The 21757-nt window shown below is 43.3% G+C and overlaps 1 protein-coding gene across 2 annotated transcripts in view; it reads right to left on the bottom strand.

The window, feature by feature from the left end:
* The window catches only part of DYM (dymeclin), a 275421-nt gene extending 254085 nt beyond the window's left edge, over window positions 1-21336 (bottom strand). Inside the window, exons 1-2 of one of the 2 annotated variants that reach the window (XM_070938939.1) lie at window positions 21103-21336; window positions 1260-1306 (exon numbers count right to left, since the gene is read on the bottom strand). The gene's annotated coding sequence lies outside the window, so the exon portion shown is untranslated. The remainder of the gene's footprint in view (window positions 1-1259; window positions 1307-21102) is intronic. The other variant, XM_070938941.1, reaches the window with a different exon arrangement.
* Window positions 21337-21757: the final 421 nt, after the last annotated feature.

Genomic DNA, 21757 nt, shown 5'->3' with positions numbered 1-21757 from the left:
ACCACTGGGCTTATTAATTGAAAGGTTGGCAGTTTGAGACCCAAGCATCCCACAATGGAGTGAGCTCCTGTTCCTGCCCCAGTTCCTGCCCACCTAGCAGTTCGAAAGCAAGTAGATAAATAGGTACCACTTTGGTGGGAAGATAACAGCATTCTGTGAGCCTTGGCGTATAGTTATCCCAGCCTCATGACCACGGCTCGTCCCCCAACTAGGAAATGAAGATAAGCACTGCCCCCACCCCCGGGGCAGATACGACCGGATAGGGGTAACCTTTACCCTTACACATTGTGCACATTGTGTGTCTATGTCAGGGGTATCAAACTCAAGGCTCGGGGGCCGGATCCAGCTAGTGGGGTGCTTAGATCTGGCCCGCGGGGCTGCCCTCAAAACAGCAAAGGACCAGCCCATGGTGCCTCTGCCAGCAAAAACGGAGGTTGGGAGGGCCTCTAGAGCTCCATTTTCGTTGGCAAAGTGTAGCAGGAGGCTGAAAACAGCTGAAAACGAAGCTCGGGAGCCTGTTTTTGCTGGCAGTGTTCGGGCCACCATAGGCATTCTGCCAGCAACATGAGTGACATCGAGCTGGCCACGCCCATCCTGCCCCACCAAGGTCAAACACAACCCTGATGTGGCCCTCAATGAAATCGAGTTTGACACCACTGTTCTATGTAATCCTCAAATTCTTTTCCATCTAAAGGAAAGCAAAGAACCAATAGGAACGCAGTAATAAAGCCGAGGGAAATAAAGCTTTGCTTCCTCTTTTAAACAGGACACAGAGATAAGCAATGGTTGCTGTATTTTTCTCATCACGTTTTGGATGAGGTACAAAGGAAGCAAATATTTGAACTTAGAAAAGATCATATCTGGAATAATGAGGGAGAATTTTAAACCACTTTGGGACCCAAATTAATCCTAAGGGTGTACAAAAACCTTACAAACAGCAACACTCTGGCACATCTCTTGAAGCATAATGTTAAAACTAAGACTATTCCAGCAGATTAAATTAACAGAATTATTTGGGAGAATATGAATGAGAAATTCGCTTATTCGCTTCCTGTAAAGTATTATATGACCAAAAAGGTGACAACAATAAATTTGGAAAGCCCACAAAAAACCGGAAAGCAAATGTTTAATTTCAGCAGTCACCTGCAACACATTATTTTATTGCTGTGCTTCAACGTATAAATGTTTCTTATACAAACATCCTATTTGAAGATCATAAAACTTTTTATATACCAAAAAAAAAAAAAAATCCTTCTTACCTTCTGAATTTCAGATTGCTTGTCTTGCTTGGTGAATTTCAGTCTTCCTGTAGAAAAGAACCAGACAACTATAAGATGGGTATTATGAAGTGAATCAAGGCAGCAAGGTCAAGCTTTCATTGTGAATTATATCAGTCAACACATGTATGCAGAAAGTCATCCTCACAACTAGGGTGGATTTGATTTAAATCGAGTTGATTTAAATCACAAGTAAAATGGCTTGATTTAAATCAACTCGATTTAAATCATAGTTTTTAAAGAGCAACTGTCATCTCTGCTACTCCTTTGACCCACTGTTGACTCACCGATAGTCCCAGTGTTGCAGAATATACAGCCTCATGCTACATAACTAAGCTCCATTTCATGCTGAATAAACTAAATTTATGTATCTTAAATAGAAAACTATCTTACGATAGATTTTTACCTCATAAGTTTTTTATTAAAATAAATTCGATAAAAATAAAAAAAATCTGATTTAAATCAAAAAAATCTGATTTTTTTTATTTTTTTTTTAAAAATCATTGATTTTATCCACCCTGCTCACAACCCATCCAGAATTGCTAGATGGTTAATGAGTAACTTTTATTTAACATTCTAATACATCCTGTTGCAGTTTAATGCTAATGCAAACATTACCATCAGCCACTGATATGAAAGCGTCAAAGAGCTTTTGTCAAGGTATATCAAAGAATTCTAAAAGCTAATTTAGCTTTTAGCACGCACTTTCAGCCGTGCCCTCAAGACTTTTTTATTCCAACAAGCTGGGCTGGCCTAATTCTTTTTAATTGCTCAATTTTAATTTTAATTTATTTTTTAAAAAGGGGTGTTTTAATTAGTATGGGCCAAATTTGTTTAATATGTTTTAAATTGTTTTTAAATTTTATATTGTATGTGTTTTATCTTTGGCTGTTCACCACCCTGAGTCCTTCGGGAGAAGGGCGGTATATAAATCCAAATAAACCTAAACCTAAACCTAATTTAAATAGCCGGAGCTCGCCCCCCAAGTTGAGTGTGTGGTACAAGGCAGCCATCGAATTGGACGTCAGTCTCCGAGAATTCCGTATACGGGGTGAAGGGGTTGCAAGTCAAGGAAAACGACCAGCAGAATGCACACAAACACCCAAGGAGACTAAACCGAATGTTGGCTCCGGCTTGGGGGAAAGGATCCAGCGGCCTGCGTTTCGTTGCTTCAGATGTAATCGCCTTGGTCATCGAGCAGCCGACTGTCCTCATCCCATGCCCCGCAACTTGGACCAAAACCCCCCTCCTAGAGCTGTGTTGAGAGGCAGAGGCCGACCAACATCCGAACGGTCCCAAATGACTCGAACATCCTGTATGGAGAGGGATCCCCTGGCTACAGATACTAAGAAAGTGGTGGCGGAAAAGTTCCCAATTGTGGCTGGGGATAGTGATGATGACGATGAGGACCCACATGACCCGATGGTGAGCGACCCCATCCGACCTTTTGTGGTACCAGTCGTACTCCGAAACCCACGGGCCACCACTGGACGCCGATATGAGGCATTGATTGATTCAGGGTGTACTCGTTGTTTAATTCGTAGGGCGATAGTTGACGAACTTGGGCTGCGGGTTGTGCGGTTGAGAACCCCTATTACCTTTGAACAAATGGATGGTTCATTGCTGGGAGGGGCACCAGTGACTCATATAACAGAAAAGGTGCACCTCGATATTGGGGAGCACACCGAAACTATTCGGTTTATTATAGTGGAGAAAATGTTAGAACCAGTGATTTTAGGATTAGCATGGTTGGACAAGTGGGCTCCTACGATATGGTGGGAAGGGGGTTTTCGCAAACTGCGATTACCATTGGGACCTCCCCCTACCAAGGAGGAAAAGGAGCCAGCAGGGGGAATAGAAGCAGAGAGCTCACCAGTAGACACGACGTATCCTGATGTGTATAGGGATCTCGCCAGAGTCTTTAGTGAGGAGGAATGTGAGACCCTGCCCCCTCACCGGCCTACGGATTGCAGTATTGAGTTAATACCCGGGGCGAAGCTACCCAAGCCCCGGATGTATTCAATGACACAACCCGAACTAAAAGAATTACGAAAATATATAGACAAGAACTTGGCCCGGGGTTTTATCACACCTAGTCGATCAAAGATGGCTGCCCCTGTCCTGTTTCGTGGGAAGAAAGACGGGGGTTTACGCTTATGCGTTGACTTCAGAGGTCTCAATGCAGTGTGTGTGGAGCCCCTCTATCCACTTCCCTTAATGAAGGACCTGTTAGCTGCCCTAGCCACCGGTCGTATCTTTACGAAACGCGACCTACGCGAAGCGTATTATAGGATACGAATCAAACCAGGGGATGAGTGGAAAACAACATTCAATTGTCCCTTGGGAAGCTATCAGTTCCAGGTCATGCCGTTCGGACTACAGGGCGCCCCTGCGGTGTTCATGCAGTTCATCAATGAAGTGCTGCATGAACATCTGTACAGGGGTGTCCTTGTATATTTGGATGACATCTTAATTTACACGCAAACTGAAGAGGAACATAAGTTAACCACGACAGAGCGGGCATGGGCGATCTGGGACAAAGAGGCATTCGCGGTCCGTTGGGCGTTGATGACATGGCGACATCTCTTGGAGGGGGCGTCTCATCCTTTTGAGGTATGGACGGACCATACAAACTTAGAGGCCTTACAAACGCCCAGGCGACTATCTCCCAAACAGATAAGGTGGGCACAATATTTTCAGCGTTTCTCTTTCCGGTTGCGGTATGTTCCTGCTGGGAAAAACTTCCTGGCTGATGCGCTGTCCCGGATGCCACAGTATAATAGCAAGCGAGAGGAAGTGATAGAACCTCTAATTGCACCTTCCCAAACCCTATTAAGACTTACAGAAGTAGATGGTCACTTACGTACCGAGTTTAAAACAGCTTTACAACAGGATCAATGGGTACTCCAAAACCCCTCTATGGTTAGCTATAATGATGGAATAGCGTGGAGGGAGAATAGAATATATGTTCCAGAACGTTTACGGAACGTAGTGTTATGCAGGTGCCATGATGCCAAATCAGCAGGCCATTTTGGGTATTTAAAAACTCTACACCTTGTGAGGAGGCAATTCTGGTGGCCACGAATGCGCAAGGACATAGAAACATACGTAAAAGGTTGCACAACCTGTGCAACCGCCAAACCCTGGTCTGGACGACCGTTAGGACTATTACAGACAGTCGCGAATCCTAGCAGGCCTTGGGAAGAGATCGCTATGGATTTCATAGTCGATCTCCCCCCTAGCCATGGCCACACTGTAATTTGGACGGTGGTAGATCTGTTTTCGAAACAGGCCCACTTTGTGCCATGTAAAAGCATACCATCCGCGCGACAATTAACCGAACTCTTTTTGCAACATATCTATCGTCTCCATGGAGCACCTAAGAGGATTATATCCGACCGCGGTGTTCAATTCACCTCTAAGTTTTGGAGACGATTTGTCCGTTTAATTGGGTCCTCTCAAGGGTTAAGTTCAGCATTCCACCCGAGCACCAACGGGGCAGCTGAACGGGCCAATGCCATGGTCGAAAGATATATCAGATGCTACGTTTCATACCAGCAGACGAATTGGTCAGGACTCCTGCCTTTCGCCGAAGTGGCATATAACAACATACCCCACCGCAGTACTGGGTTCTCCCCTTTCCAAGTAATATATGGCCGAGAGTTTTCAGCCATTCCAGAGTTAGATCCCCCTATGACAGACGGTGACACGCCACGCAGTTGGGCCGATAAAATTAGTAATGTATGGCCACGTGTAAAAACAGCATTACAAAAGGCAGCAGACGAGTACAAAAAATATGCAGACAAGAAAAGAGCTGATCCAAAACCATTCCGGATAGGAGACAAAGTATACTTATCCACGAAATACCTTAAACTCCGACTGCCCAGTAAAAAATTAGGACCTAAATATATAGGACCATTTCCCATAACACAAGTCATCAATCCTGTAACCGTAGCTCTTAAACTTCCCCCTCTGTTCAGTAGGATACATCCCGTGTTCCATAGCAGTTTGGTGAAACCGGTGACGATAGAAAGGCCAGGTACCTCAACTACTCCACCGGGTCCCGTGCATACCAACCAATATGAGATAGACCGAATATTGGACTCCAGGGTTCGTAGGGGGATGTTACAATATCTTGTGCGGTGGAAAGGATACCCTGTAACACAGGCCTCGTGGGTGGCAGCACCCGATGTTCACGCTGCCCGATTGATACAACGGTTCCATCGGAAATACCCAGACAAACCTAATGCAGGATCATAACAGTGACTAACATCTGTATGCTTTCTATTTATAGGTGAGCTCCTGGTAGGGGGGGGGGCGCCTGTCGAGTCCTGCCGGAGCTCGCCATCAATGGGGGGTGTGGGAGACGAAGGAGTGGAGATAAGCAGCCACAGCGAACACACAAACAGTTCCTGGATAGCAGCATTCAGGGCAATGATTGATGACGTTGCTAGGCCTCTCCGATTCTGCTGTCCTCGCTGCTCGCAGCTGTTACTGTTAAGGGAGTGGGGGGTGCTTGATTGATAATCACTGGATGTATGTTTAAGGAGCTGAGTTTTTGTTAAATAGCGCTGTGGTGTGATTACATCCAGCGCTGACTTTGAACCAAAACACCGGCTTGTACTTTACTTTTGACTGCAAGCTTATCATTGCCAAAGTAAACCCTGATTCTCTGTGTGTTACTGGTGATTATTTCCTATCGCAGTTCTGAACGAACGACAAGCCGAGAATATCCACTACAGCAATGATGGCGAACCTTTTTGTTATTGTGTGTGGAAAGCGCGCCCGCCCTCGTAATACAATGCGCACATGACCCCCCCCGTAACCCCCACCTCCCTGCACATGCACTCCCTCCCCGCGCCGTTTTGGGCCTAGGCCTCCCTGCAGCCTCCTGGGAGCAAAAGTAGCCACGCCGCACCCCCCCCGCACCCCATTTTGGGCCTAGTAGGTCTCCCTGAACTTATAACCCATAATGCAATGCCCGTGCTCCCCTTGCCCCCCCCCACGCATGCACACGCGTCTCCCGCATGCGCCCCATCCCCTGCGTATGCGCGGCAGACCCAAAAATCAACTGGCCAGTGGGAGGCGCCCGTGCATGCACGGAGGAGCTGAGCTGGGGCAACGGCTCGCATGCCCACAGAGAGGGCTCTGCGTGTCACCTGTGGCACACGTGGCATAGGTTCGCCATCACGGCATTACAGTATCTACATCTCTCATATTATCCAAGGAAGTTGTATCAGCTGGGGCTGCAGGGCTACATGTGGCTGCCCAAAGCTTGGGTATATCCACAGGAGAGCTACAAATAAAATTAGTATACAGGTAGTTCTTGACTTAGAGCCATTTGTTTAGTGACCGTTCAAAGTTAGGCTGAAAAAAGTGACATGACCATTTTTTACACTTACGGGGGGAATTCTGGGAGTTGAAGTCCACACATCTTAAAGCAGACAAGGTTAAGAAACACTGCTTTAAACTTCAACCCCCAAATCTGAATTTTACAGCCCCAAACTTGTTTGCTAAACCACCTCGCAAAATTAGTTTGTGAGCAATTAAATTGCCAATCCCTGGAATGGAAGATAAACAATTTTTACAATAAAGTAATTCTACATTTCTTAAAAAAAAAAAGGCTTTGTGATTGAAATGTGTTGGTTATTCACATCTAGCATCTTTTAAGTCTCCTCTTTGCATCATGATACCAAGAAATACAACCTCAGTCACACAAAAAAAAAGGTTCAAAGAGTTTAGTTTAAAATGTAGCCGAGGTGGCGCAGTAGTTAGAGTGCAGTACTGCAGGCTATTTCTGCTGGCTGCTGGCTGCCTGCAATTTGACAGTACAAATCTCACCAGGCTCAAGGTTGACTCAGCCTTCCATCCTTTCAAGGTGGGTAAAATGAGGACCCAAATTGTTGGGGGCAATATGCTGGCTCTGTAAACCACTTATAGAGGGCTGTAAAAGCACTATGAAGCGGTATATTAAGTCTATTGCTATTGCTATTGCTACAGCAAGAACTGTAAGTATAATATATACTACAAACTACATCCAAATTACACACCAAGAATTGGAGGCTAAATTTGTAAAGAACACTGCATCTAAAACCTGTTTTCTAGGAGTTTATGCATTTAGCGTTCTAGATTCCATATACCAGTATTTCTTGACCACATGAAAAGGTGTGGACTTCAACTCCCTTGCTGGCTGGAGAATTCTGGGAGTTGAAGTCCATACTTCTTCAAGTGCCCAAGGTCCAGAAACACTGCCATATACTATTTTGGATACAAGTTCCCATTAATTCTTATTGTAAAATAAAGCAAAATCGTCTTAGGTGTATAACATTATAGCAATATATATATATATATATATATATATATATATATATATATATATATATAGCTATATATAGCAGTCGCATTGATGACAAAGTTCGAATCCAAGTAAGGGTATGTCTAGCTGATGAGAGCTAAATAGCTTGAAATAGATATATATTAGTCTCCCTTTATTTCTTTATCAGCGAAATATAAAGTTGGTATAAAATGGTTTGTCGCTTGAGGGCTCCTGGATTGGAGCTGAAAGGCGAAAGGGATGCAGTATGCTCCCTCCCACATGTTGGGGTAGACCTCAATAGAAAATAGAAAAACACTTAATCTCTCCCCTGGCTCAAGCTGATGAAGGGAGGAGAACTTGTGGCTCAGAGGTTAATACAACTGTTTTGCATGTAAGGGATGTATATTAGTGATCTAGACATTTTTTCTCTTTTTTTCCTTTAATAAAAATTCTTAAGAGGCCAAGGCTTATCAGCAACAGCAGCTTAATGTTACATGTGATTATTGCAATATCACACAGATGCAGACAGTTCTGATGCCTCTTATGGTTCATTATATCACCCACATGATCGGCATATTTAAATAGCTTGAATACCATTTTTTCAGATCTGCAAATGTGAATATTATTTTTACAGATAATTTAAGACTGGGTTATGGCCGAGTTAAAGAGCTAAGTAGAGATAGCCTTCAACTTACAAACACAATTGAACCCAACATTTCTGTTGTTAAGCAAGACATTTGTTAAGTGCGTTCTGCCCATTTAGGGCCTTTCTTGTCACAGTTAAATGAATCACTGCAATTATTAAGTTGATAACAAGGTTGTTAAGTAACTACCTATAATCACTTAGCTATACTTATCAATCAATCAATCAATCAGAATAGAGCTGGAAGGAGACTCTATACCAGGGGTGTCAAACTTGCGTCGTCAGGGCATCGTCACGTGATGTATCAGGACTTTTTTCCCCTTCGCTAAACTGGATGGGGCCAGCACGTGACACATCCGGCCCACGGGCCGTGAGTTTGACACCCCTGCCCTATACCATTTCAGACAGGTACTCTGTCCAGTTTCTTCTTAAAAACCTCCAGTAATGAAGCACCTACAACTTCTGAAGGCAAGCTGTTCCACTGGTTAATTGTCCTCACTGTCAGGAAATTTCTCCTTAATTCCAGGTTGCTTCTCTCCTTGATTAGTTTCAATCCACTGTTTCTTGTCCTGCCCTGTGATGCTTCGGAAAATAAGTTGACCCCCTCTTCTTTGTGGCAACCTCTCAAATACTGGAATACTGCTATCATGTCATCCCTAGTCCTTCTTTTTTTCTACATTAGCCAAACCCAAATCCTGCAACCGTATGTTTTCGTCTCCAGGCCTTGTGATCATCTTAGTTGCTCTTCTTTACACTTTTTCCAAAGTCTCAACATCTTTCTCGTAATCTGATGGCCAAAATTGGATGCAGTATTCCAGGTGTGGCCTTACTAAGGTTTTATAAAACGGTACTAATACTTCTCGTGATTTTGATTCTGTCTCTGTTACACAACGAAGGATTGTATTAGCTTTTTTGACTGTTGCCACACACTGCTGGCTCATTTTTAAGTGATCGTCAACTAGGACTCCAAGATCTCTCTCACAGAATAGAATAGAATAGAATAGAATAGAATAGAATAGAATAGAATAGAATAGAATAGAATAGAATAGAATAGAATAGAAAATAGAATAGAGAATAGAATAGAATAGAATAGAATAGAATAGAATAGAATAGAATAGAATAAATAGAATAGAATAGAATAGAATAGAATAGAATAGAATAGAATAGAGTAGAATAGAATTTTTATTGGCCAAGTGTGATTCAACACACAAGGTGTACAGTGAGTTTTTGAGCTAGGTTTTGCCTAATCTGTATTTGAACCTTTACATAGCTTAATTATACTGACTCTATATAATTATATATATTGATTCCATAACTCAAGAGTTATAGAATTGTATTCCTGAACAAGCTACTCTGCCCTTAAATAAAAAAAATGCCACCCTGAATGCACTTCCTGTCATGAATCCATTTCCTCCCTTTGGAATGCTTTTTTTTTTTTAAAAAAAAATTCAGAATAGAAAACATGTTGTGGCCATAAGATGTCATTTGGAATATTTTGGCTGGGAAGCCGCAGAAATGCAAACGGGGTATCCTTGGCAACCAGCTGCAGCGTCTGTGGATGTCATTCCTGCCAGAATGAATAGATGGTGGGAGGATTAATCCAATTTTCAGTCTCTAAAAATTTATCTGCAGCAAATGGGGAATGAACATTTAGGTCTGTAGACTTCAATCACTTGAGGGAACAAGGACACTGGGAGGTCTTACATGATTTCCATGGTTTTGTTGACAACTTTTAGCGCAGCAAGGAAAGTAATATGCTATGTACACATACTATGAGTTAAACTATAACGGGATTTATGTTGTGAACTGAAGCGAAAACCATAGTTTATCAAGGTACAGTGTTTCACAACCCTGGCAATTTGAAGATGTGTGGACTTCAACCCCCAGAATTCCCCAGGCATGTGAAGTTCACACATCTTCAAGTAGTAGCTAAGCTACCGTAGTATTAGTTCCAAAGAAGAGTGTCTTTAAACAGATGAAAAGGTTTAAGACAGGGGTCGGCAACCTTAAACACTCAAAAGAGCCACAAAGGTCCTAACCGGAAGCCCCCCCCCTCCCCCATTCAATTCTGGAGCCGACCGGAAGTCCAGTTCCCCCACCATAGAGTCTCCTCCTAGCATGGCATCCTTTTTCCTTTACCTGTCCTAACCAAAAGCCCTATCAATTGTGGAGCCGACCGGCAACAGGGAGCTGCAGCAGAGGGATGAAAGAGCCACATGCGGCTCCAGAGCCACAGGTTGCTGACCCCTGGTTTAAGATATTAGGAAGAGCTTGGCAACAATCAGTCTAGCTTGTATCAATGTCACTTTCTAGAATGAATGAATGAATGAATGAATGAATGAATGAATGAATGAATCCATCCATCCATCCATCCATCCATCCATCCATCCATCCATCCATCCCCTTTTGGGATATAGCTTTACCAGCATCTACTGTTGCTTGAATTTATTCTTTACCCAGGTATCATTTTCATCATTAATTTCCTCTTTACCTAAAATACTATGGGTATTGAACTACCGGTAAATGGAAAGAGGTGATCTGATACGTACAGAGTGAAATGGTTTTACATGTGAAGACAGTGAAAAACAGATGTCTAAAACAGCCATGGGAGAAAGACATGGCTGCTTTAATAATTTGAAAATACACATTTCGATGTGTAAGGAACTGGAATATAATCCAATTATTATATATTTAAGGCTTTGCATTGGAATTGAAGAGCAGAGAGAATATGCATGTAGCAAGAAGATATATTTTAAAATGAACTAAATAGTTTCCTTCCCCTACATTAAATGTATACTATGCACTGATAATAAGAGGAACATTAAAAATAAGACTGCTTCTATTTATTGGTCCAGACTATTAAGATAGCGCTATGCTAAAAAAGATAGATGTTTCAGCACTACATATATAAGCCTCCTTTAACTGCTATTAAAGGGAACATTGAAAAGCATTCTCAAACTGCATGTACTTCGTAAAGATCTTATTCAAAAGATATAGAGCAGGGCTGTCAAACTTCCGGCCTGCAGACCAGATGCATCACGTGCTGGCCACGCCCATGCCCGGTTTAGTGAAGGGGAAAAAAGTCCCGATACATCACGTGAAGCCGCCGTGACGGCGCGAGTTTGACATTCCTGATATAGAGGAACAAAAGACTATGACATTAAGCCAATTCTCATGTATCAAAGGTAATGTGTAACTTCTTGGATCAAGGAACCTGCAGAACTAATTAAGAGAGTGCAGATTATCACATTATGCAATAGGCATTCTTTCCAGAGGTGGGTTTCAGCAGGTTCTGACCAGTTCTGGAAAAGCGGTATCGGAAATTTTGAGTAGTTCGGAGAACCGGAAGTTAAAATTCTGACTGGCTCTGCCCCCATCTATTCTCTGCCTTTCAAGTCCCAGCTGATTGGGAGGAAATGGGGATTTTGCAGTATCCTTCCCCTGGATTGGAGACGGAATGGAGATTTTACAGTTTTCTTCCCCTGGAGTGGGGTGGGAATGGAGATTTTATAGTATCCTTCCCCTGCCACGCCCACCAAGCCACACCCACAGAACCGGTAGTAAAAAATTTTGAAACCCACTACTGATCTTCTAATAATAAGCTGACAAATGTTTATAAACTGTTAACAACATTAGACAATGCAAAGCCTGCATGCACTATCCTTATCGATGTGCCCCAATTTTGCAACTGGCTTCGTTATTCTTAGATTTCAGCCACTGTATTAGATTTCTTCCAGTTATCCTATTGTGTCATATACAATTGGAAACTCCCAGTGTAGGAATATGATCCTCACAAATATCCTTCAAAGAAATGCTGTTTAAGGGCAATGCTGTTTAAAGGGTGACATGTAGAAAGCATCCTGGCCTGTCTCCCAAAGGTGCTTTTACAAAAGGCAACTAGACTTTCTTGGGGTTTTTCTCCTTGAAAACATTTTGCTCCTCATCCAAATTCAGAAGAACTGAAGAAGCTTCAGGGATGAGAAGCGAAACGTTTTCACAGACAACTATGACCTGGATGACTGAGAATTACCATAGACATCCTGGCATCTCCGCTATTTTGTATGTGAGATAAAAGGCATTAGTGCTTCGACTTGCGACCGTAATTGAGCCCAAAATTTATGTGGTTAAGTGAGAATTTGAGTTTTGCCCCGTTTTACGACATTTCCTGCCACAGTTGTTAAGTGAATCACTGCAGTTAATGAGCTACTAACCTGGTTGTTAAGCGAATCTGTCTTCCCCTTTGACTTCACTGGTCAGAAGGGTGCAAAAAGTGATCACGTGACCCTGAGACATAAGTTTGAACCAGTTGTCAAGCATCTAAATTTTGATCATGTGACCATGAGGGTGCCTGCAACAGTCGTAAGTGTGAAAAATGGTCATAAGTCACTTTTTTCAGTGGTGTTGTAACTTTGAACGGTCACCAAATAAACTGTTGCAAGTCGAGGACTACCTGTACATGAATGTACTAAGAAGGTATGTTCTATATCAGGGGTCCCCAACCCCCGGTCCATGACTCAATGCCAGGCCGCGGCCCATGGGCAGGGGGTTGGACTAGAAGACCTCCAAGGTCCCTTCCAACTCTGTTATTCTATTCCCGTGATGGCAAACCTGTGGCATGCATAGCCATATAAGAGGGCACACCAGCTCAGCTCTGGCACGCATGCACGTACCATCCAGCTGATTTTCGGGCCTTCTGGGGCCACTAGAAGTAGGGAAACATGCTGTTTCCTGCCTCCCGAGAGCCTGAGTGGGGTGGGGAAGGCCCGTTTCTCTTTCTCACCTGGCTCCAGATCCTCTTTATGCATCTGGGGAGGGCAAAAACAGCCTTCCCCACCCCCTCGGAGGCCCTCCAGAGGCCTGAAACGGCCTGTTTCCCCAACTCCTGGTTGGACAGGAGCCTCTCTAGGAGTCTCTGAAGGATGGGGACAGCAAAAAACTTGTCACTTCCTGTCTAACCAGGAGTTGGGAAATGGGCCATTTCAGGCCTCCGGAGGGCCTCTGCGGGGGTGAGGAAGGCTGTTTTCACCCTCCCCAGATGCATAGAGAGGATCTGGAGCCAGGTGAGAAAGAAAAACGAGCCTACCAGGCCATCGCATACCAGGAGCGGGGAGGGGGGGTTGCGCACGCATGCACAGGGCGCATAGAATTATGGGTGTGGACAAGCACTCGAACCTCTCTCACCCCTCCCTCCTGGCATGCGTTGGCAAAAAGTTTAGCCATCACTGTTCTGTTCTATTCTATTCTATTCATTCAGAAATGGGCTGCGGAAGCAGCAAGCAAGCACGCACTTGTGCGAAGCTGCCTTTCTGAAAGCGGTGTGCGCACACACAAAACCATCTTCTCTCTCGCCCATCACTCTGCTGCTGCTACTTCCGTTGGTCTGCCAAGTTGGGAAGATTGGAGACTATTGCTGTTATTATATATATTTCTACAGTAGAAATTAATTCTACACTGATCGAATCAATTCCTTTTCCGCCATCGGGAAAGTACAGATAGTCCTTGACTGATGACCACAATTGAGCCCAGAATGTTAAGCAAGAGAGTTGTTAACTTAGTGATGCACCATTTTATTATCTTTGTGCCATAGTTAAGCAAATCGCGGCAGTTGCTAAATGAATCATGCAGCCGTTAAGCAAATCTGGCTTCTGCCATTGACTTTTTTTTGCTTGTTAGAAATCAGCTGGGAAGATAACAAATGGGGATCACCTGATCCCAGGACACTGCAACTCTCATAAATACATGCCAGTTGCAAGCGCCCTAATTTTGATCACATGATCATGGGGATGCCGCAACAATCCAAGTGTGAAAACAGTCATCAGTCACTTTTTTCAGTGCCGCTGTAACTTTGAGCACTAAACAACTGGTTGTAAGTTGAAGAGTATCTGTAGCACTGTGGTAAAAGGTAAAGGTTCCCCTCACACATATGTGCTAGTCATTCCCAACTCTAGGGGGCGGTGCTCATCCCCGTTTCAAAGCTGAAGAGCCAGCGCTGTCTGAAGACTTCTCCGTGGTCATGTGGCCGGCTTGGCTAAATGCCAAAGGCGCACAGAACGCTGTTACCTTCCCACCAAAGGTGGTCCCTATTTTTCTACTTGCATTTTTTAGGTGCTTTCGAATTGCTAGGTTGGCAGAAGCTGGGACAAGTAACAGGAGCTCACCCCGTTACACGGCACTAGGGATTCGAACCACTGAACTGCCAACCTTTCGATCGACAAGCTCAGCATCTTAGCCACTGCGTCGCTAGCACTGTGGTAGCATAGCTGAAAAAGAGGTCTACAGGTCATGGTGAAAATAGCTGCAAATTGTTTTGTTTAATCAACCTAATAAAGCTAATGATATAATACAAAATTGTAAGGCATTTCATTATACATAATCCTGCATATCAGGATTCTAGATAAATGATGAAATCATTCATCTAAGATGCAGTGCTATTTTTAGACAAGTCACAACCATAATTGCGAAAGAATTCTGGTTTCATAGATGCCACATGCAAAGTAACCATGTAAAATCAGATACCTATTCTGTTTAAACTAATTATCAGGTGACTAAACTAATTCTTTCTTTGCATAATCTCTCTTCGGAACAGATGATATACAAATGCAAGAGCACAGATGTCACACCTTCTCCTAAGTGAAGACATATTCATATTAAACCTCGTGTTTAAATTTTAAAATAAAGATTTCTAGAAAGAATCTGAAAGAAGGAATTGGCAGCAACAGAAGCATAGCAAGTAGCAGAGAAAGAAATGTACGTAAAATTGAAAATATTTATTTGTCAAAGCAACCTTATAGATTATGAGACTTTGAAGACTGTTTTATATTTTCAAGACTATAATAGGAATAGCCATCCAGAAAAAAGCATTGGATGATCAAGAAGAATTAAAACACTAAGCAGCATAATTGTTGCGTTTTTTCCCATTAAGAAAAACCGTAGAAATACTACTGAACAGAAAATGTTACATATGTGAGTTGGCATATAATTTGTAGAACTCCATAGGAATATGGAACATAAGGTAAAGGTAAAGGTTCCCCTCACACATATGTGCTAGTCGTTCCCGACTCTAGGGGGCGGTGCTCATCTCCGTTTCAAAGCCGAAAAGCCAGCGCTCTCCGAAGACATCTCCGTGGTCATGTGGCCGGCATGACTCAATGCCAAAGGTACACGGAACGCTGTTACCTTCCCACCAAAGGGGGTCCCTATTTTTCTACTTGCATTTTTTACGTGCTTTCGAACTGCTAGGTTGGCAGAAGCTGAGACAAGTAACAGGAGCTCACCCCGTTACGCGGTACTAGGGATTCGAACCGCTGAACTGCTGACCTTTCGATCGACTTAGCATCTTAGCCACTGCGTCGCTTTTATATGGAACATAGGAAGCCATATAAATGACCCCACAAAAAAGATGCCAAACGTTGAATTACGTCAGCAATGGACAACCTTGAATAGGATTCGCACCTCACAGGGCGTCTGCCGAGACTCTCTGTATAAAGGGGATATAGTATCCTCCAGTCAGTGTGATTGCAGGGCCCCACATCAAACCAACCTGCCTTCCATGGAGGACCTGTATACTGCACGAGTCAAAAAGGGCTGTGAAAATATTTACAGACCCCCTCGCATCCTGGACATAAACCGTTTCAACTCCTACCCTCAAAATGACGCTATAGAGCACTGCACACCAGAACAACTAGACACAAGGACAGTTTTTTCTCGAACGCCATCACTCTGCTAAACAAATAATTCCCTCGACACTGTCAAACTATTTACTAAATCTGCACTACTATTAATCTTCTCATCGTTCCCACCACCCATCTCCTTCCGCTTATGACTGTATGACTGTAACTTTGTTGCTTGTATCCTTACGATTTATATTGAGATTGTTTCCTGATTGCTTATTTGTACCCTATGACTATCATTAAGTGTTGTACCTTATGATTCTTGATGAACATATCTTTTCTTTTAATGTACACTGAGAGCATATGCACCAAGACAAATTCCTTGTGTGTCCAATCACACTTGACCAATAAAAAAAATTATATTCGATTCTATTCTAAACTGTAGGACAATTCTTGACCAGCTGTAAACTGGGGGCCTAGGTGAAATCATCATATATATTGCTAATCCATGTATGATATGCCATACACTAAATAAATCAAGAAATCCACATGGCAGGAAATGATTGAACACAGATCATGCAACTTTTAGGCAACCAGGAGCCATTAAAAAAAAAAAATCAGTGCTGAAATGGCTTAGGACAGGGGTGTCAAAATCGCGGCCCAAGGGAGAATAACCAGTTTGGTCTAGTGGTTAAGGCGTCAGTCTAAGAAAGGGAGAGATGATAAGTTCAAATCCTGTCTTAACCATAAAAGCTAGTTGGGTGACTTTGGGCCAGTCCCTCTCTCTTAGCCCAAATCACCTCACAGTGTTGCTATGTGGGGAAAATGGGAGGAGGAAGGTATGTTGGATATGTTTGCTACCATGAGTTATTTATAAAATAAAACCAGGATATATAAAAATAAATACATAAAAAATAAATTACCAGGAAGATAAGCGTAAGTCAACCAGAGGTTTAACACACATGTATCTATTTTATGCAACAAACTCTGAAGAGATTCAAGGCCATATATAGGCTCCCCAAAATTATTTTATGGTAGGAAAGACCTGATTCTGATATAAGGGATCTTCTCTCAAACTACATTTCAGAAGGAAGCAAAAGGATGATTTCTCTGCTTAATCGTGACTATACATTGCCTTCACATTACCCTGGGGTTGATGTACATACCAGGATAGGATTTTGAATCTCCCACAGCGTCTATGACTCAATAAAACAATTGTCTTCATACCGCAAACGAATTCAAGTTTCCAGAATTAGTTCAATGGTCTGGTTATTTTTTTGATTCCCTGAACTTAATAAAATTTTACCTTATATGACCCCAGTTATGGATTATTTCAACATATCTTATCTAGACTTTTGAGGTGTATGAACCTAATTGCCATGAAAATCTCTTTTCTCTGGAGTTTTATTTACACACGGAATACTCAAAGGAAACACCGTAAAATGAGGCCACAGTTCCACAGCAGTTATTCTATTCTTAGGGTTGATACATGACTTCCCAGCTCCAAGCGGAGGTAGCTTGGAGAAAAGAACTAGCGTTTGAATTCACAATTGGCATTGGCACGGTCCACAAAGCATATTGAATTAGTGGCCAGCAGGGTGGATTTGATTTAAATCAAGTTGATTTAAATGACAATTTAAATCATGATTAAATCACTAGTAAAAAGGCTTGATTTAAATCAACTTGTTTTAAATCATAATTTTTAAAGAGCAACTGTCATCTCTGCTACTCCTGTGACCCATTGTTGACTCACTGATAGTCCCAGTGTTGCAGAATATACAGCCTCATGCTACATAACTAAGCTCCATTTCATGCTGAATAAACTAAATTATTTACGTATCTTAAATAGAAAACTATCTTACGATAGATTTTTACCCCAAAAGTTTTTTATTAAAATAAATTCGATAAAAATCAAAAAAATCCGATTTAAATCAAAAAAATCTGATTTTTTTTATTTTTAAAAAAATAATAATTGATTTTTATCGACCCTGGTCGCCAGGTCTGAAAATCTAAATTAAACAATTTACAAACCATACTAGTCATATAACGGGTTAACTTTGAACTAATTATGTTTTAGCATGTTATGCCAAGGAGGCCACTAACTTGCCTCGCAGCCAGCCAAGGCTTGCCCGAGTTGTGACTTCTGATTCTAAATTCAATTTGCAATTTAGCTTTCCTTGATATGGATTCTACGGCTCTCCCCAAAGACCATCATTCTAGGCCTGATGGTTATGTTTACATTCGTGTGACCTTTAACCTTTCAGAGACAGGACAGCCCTGAGCTCTCCAATGAGATCAAATCCCAACAGAACTGATTATAACAGTGACAACTATGTCTATGGAGATTCTCAACCAAAGTCATGGTTGTCCCAATGGTGCTTTTTCAAACGGCAATTGGACTTTCTGTGGTTTTTTTTTTTTTCCTTCTTTGAAAATGTTTTGTTTCTCAGAACTGAAGAAGTCTCTTGGATAAGAAGCAAAAACATTTTTAAAGAAAAAAAAAAAACAAGAAAAGCCCAGTTGCCTTTTGGAAAAACATCATTGGGTCAGTGACCAGCAACTTAGATATTGCTTTGAAGAGAACTCAAGGAGAACCCAGAATCCACAGTAAGTACAAATAGTCTTCAACCTACAACCATTCACTTAGGGACCGTTCAAAGTTACAAGTGAAAAAGTAACTAATGACCATTTTCCACACTTATGACTGTTTCAGCATCCCTATAGTTATATGATTTACATTTGGATGCTTGACAACTGACATACATACATACATACATACATACATACATACATACATACATTTATTTATTTATTATATTTCTATACCGCCTTTCTCCCGTAGGACTCAAGGCGGTGTACAGTCAAGAAAAATATAGACACACAAACATCATAAAATTGCTAATTAAAATTATTACTTAGTTTGGTCAATTAAATAAAACCCAGAATTAGATCACATTTAAAAAATCATTCACATGTTCATATGTTTAGCCCCACCTGTTGGAACATCAGGGTCTTGAGGGCACAGCGGAAAGCACGGAGATCAGGGATATTCCATATCTCCGGGGGCAGTTCATTCCAAAGGGTTGGAGCCCTCACAGAGAAGGCCCTCCCCCTGAGAGTCGCCAGTTTATGACGGTTGCAGTGTCCTGGGATCATGTAATCCCCTTTTATGACCTTTTGACTAGCAAATTCAATGGGGAAACCAGATTCACTTAACAACGATGTTACTAATTTAACAACTGCAGTGATTCACTTAGTTCACTGGTTGCACAGTGGACTAAAGCACTGTTATTAACATCTGCTGCTTGCAATTACTGCAAGTTCAAATCTCACCAGGCTCAAGGTTGACTCAGCCTTCCATCCTTTCAAAGGTAGGTAAAATGAGGACCCAGATTGTGGGGGCAATAAGATGACTTTGTATAAATATACAAAAGTATGAAGGCTATTGCTTAACGCATTGTAAGCCGCCCTGAGTCTCCGGAGAAGGGCGGCATATAAATTAAAGCAAAAAAAAAAAATGTGGCAATAAAAGTCGTGAAATGGGGCAAAAGGCACTTAACAACTTTCTCACTTCGCAACATAAATTTTGGGCTCAATTGTGGTCGTAAATTGAGGATTACCTGTTTCAACCCAGGCTGCCATTTTACTCCAGATTAACTCAAGCTATGCTATCTGAAATACTGATCCCATCAATAAACCCAATTAAGTGGTGATTCCACCACAGTTTGTTTATTTCAATTTCTATAGCCACCCTTCTCAGACATGTGATTCTGGGCGGTAAACCTATATACATATAAAAACAGTTAAAACCAGGACAAGCACCATACCTATATAAGTATATCTATGCATATACATACATCACCCTGCCAACAAAAATGCATATAGTCAAGGCTATGGTTTTTCCCAGAGGTGGGTTTTAGCAGGTTCTGACCAGTTCTGGAAAACCAGTAGCGGAAATTTTGAGTAGTTCGGAGAACCGGTAGTAAAAATTCTGACTGGCCCCGCCCCCAACTATTCTCTGCCTCCCAAGTCCCAGCTGATCAGGAGGAAATAGGGATTTTGCAGTAACCTTCTCCTGAATTGGGGAGGGAATGGAGATTTTACAGTATCCTTCCCCTGGAGTGGGGTGGGAGATTTTATAGTATCCTTCCCCTGCCACGCCCACCAAGCCACGCCCACCAAGCCATGCCACACCCACAGAACCTATAGTAAAAAAATTTGAAACCCACCACTGGTTTTCCCAGTTGCAATGTATGGCTATGAAAGTTGGACCATAAGAAAGGCTGAGCGCCAAAGAAGTGAGGCCTTTGAATGAACTATGATGCTGGAGAAGACTTCTGCAAGTCCCTTGGACTGCAAGGCGACCAAACCAGTCAGTCCTAGAGGAGATCAACCTGGACTGCTCTTTAGAAGGCCAGATCCTGAAGATGAAACTCAAATGCTTTGGCCACCTAATGAGAAAGAAGGACTCACTTGAGAAGAGCCTAATGCTGGGAACAATTGAGGGCAAAAGAAGAAAGAGACTAGAGAGAACGAGGTGGCTGGATGGAGTCACTGAAGCAGTCGGCGGGAGTTTAAATGGACTCCAGAGGATGGTAGAGGAGAGGAAAGTTGTCCATGGGGTCACGATGGGTCGGACACGACTTCGCAACTACATACATACATACATACAAATTCACATTCTGTCTACCTCTCAGAGGGCAAGAAAAATGAAGACCTTAAATATCAATACAACCAAGAATCAGGGCCCAGGCGCTTACAATAAAAAGTGTTGCCCGGCTTGACCCAACACCCCAAGGGAAATCAAACGCACACTTTGAATCGTGCAAGGTGTAACAACTCCTCCCCTGCCCTGGAGGGGGAGGTTGACTAGGTCCCTAAGGCACTGCTGGGTTAAACAGGGAATGCATCCACACGTGCTAAAAAAGCCAGTTTTCCTTCACCGGGGTTTAAGCTCACGTAGTGCACACGAAGCACTAAACCCGTGTTGGCCAAGCAACGTCTGGACCCATATAGCTCGCTTAGCACCTCTTGGGGATGGATGTAGGATCTCCGCCGCGGGGGGGGGGGGGAGGATATACTCCTGGGGGGATTGGGGGGGGCAGTGATATTTCTTCCCCTGCAGCAAGCATTTTGCTAGCCCCGCCCTCCCTGACTGGCTGCCTTCCCCAATAGTCCCCTGTTCCACCCCCCCCGCCCCACCTTTTCAAGGCTAGCCGGCCCCGTTAGCAACCCTTTCCGGCGGTACCGACTCACCGGCTCCGGTTTCCCGGGGGAAGGAAAAGACGGTGCGCACCTTGCCACCACCACTACCACCACCCCTCTCTCTCCGCACCCCCCCTCCTTTCCCCTCCTCTTCGGATCTCTTCTGGGACCTGTCGCGCGTCCTTCCCACCGCTGGCTTGCGACCGCGCGCGCTCCCGGATTTCCCCAACCCACCTGCGCGCGACCGCTCCTAGCCACGCCCTCCGTCGGCGATCTCCATCTTTTTTTCACGTCGTCACCACTTTCCCTTCTCCGGAGAGGATGGGAGGGGGGGGACGACGACGACGAGTGGGCGGAGATCACGTGCCCCCGAGGCCGCCCCGCCCCGCCCAGGCACGTGGAACCGGAGTTGCATGTCGGGAAATGAAGTCCTCCCTCAGCTCTGAGTTCGCCGTTGGGAGCGATTTTCCACCCTTTCCCCGCCTACGCAGAAGCCATGTTGTTTCCTAGGTTACCTGCGGAGTTAAACCTTCCTGACAGTTAGAACAATGAATCCGTGGAACGACTTGCCTCCAGAAGTTGTGACTGCTCCAACACTGGAAGTTTTTAAGAAGATTTTGGATAACCATTTGTCTGAAGTGGTGTAGGGTTTCCTGCCTAAGCAGGGGGTTGGACTAGAAGACCTCCAAGGTCCCTTCCAACTCTT

This window comes from Pituophis catenifer, unplaced genomic scaffold (assembly GCF_029215685.1).
Source record: "Pituophis catenifer annectens isolate HBS135680 unplaced genomic scaffold, rPitCat1.0.hap2 SCAF_2, whole genome shotgun sequence".
NCBI classification, from domain to species: Eukaryota; Metazoa; Chordata; class Lepidosauria; order Squamata; family Colubridae; genus Pituophis; species Pituophis catenifer.
Note: the sequence above shows the minus strand (reverse complement) of the source record. Positions and strands in the feature narration are given on the sequence as shown.